The following is a 735-nucleotide window of genomic DNA, read 5'->3' on the forward strand; positions in this document are numbered from 1 at the left end:
TTCATTTCCTCATGAACGTGGGGATCGCCTTAATGTTGGAGGTACTGAAATGTTTGTGGAAAAAGACCATATGACATCTTATAGGCAGGAGGAGTACTTTGTTTGACCACATTTGAAGGAATGAGCAGACTATAAACACAGGAAAAATGCAGGTCAAATTTTATTTTAAGAGATCATGACTTTGATTCATTCAGTATAGCATAAAGTTTGTATCATGAATTACAGTCTGTTTTCTGGAATACAGAAAAAAGCAATGGCCGCAGCGCCTTGCTTTGGGTACCAGGGGTCACCAAACGATGGGCACAACGCACTTCGGTTAAATCAAGGGTCAAGCAGCCATTTGCTGGAGTGGGTATTCCTAGAAATGTAAAGGTGGAGAGCGTATTTATTATGAGCACCGCATCGCTTTGCAGATGTTCCAGGCATTTGGAGGACGGAGCCTCGGGGAGGAGCTGCTCGGGGCAGCGGCCGCTGGGCGGGGGGGCGGCGGGCGGGCAGGCCGCGGCCCCTGCTGCGTTACAGGCACCGCAGCGGCGGCCGGCGACCCTGCGGGAGGCAGCCATTCCCGCGGGGGAGATAACCGCCGGGCTCCGGGGGCGGGAAGCGGCTCCCCTGCCCGCGGGGAGGCGGGCCGAGGTGGGGGCGGCGGCCGGGGCCGCCATAGCCACCGCTGCCCACCGGCGTCGCCATGGTAACCCGTAACCCGCGCAGCGCGGCCCCTCCCCCCGCTGCCGC

Source organism: Dromaius novaehollandiae, chromosome 10 (genome assembly GCF_036370855.1).
Source record: "Dromaius novaehollandiae isolate bDroNov1 chromosome 10, bDroNov1.hap1, whole genome shotgun sequence".
Classification (NCBI taxonomy): Eukaryota; Metazoa; Chordata; class Aves; order Casuariiformes; family Dromaiidae; genus Dromaius; species Dromaius novaehollandiae.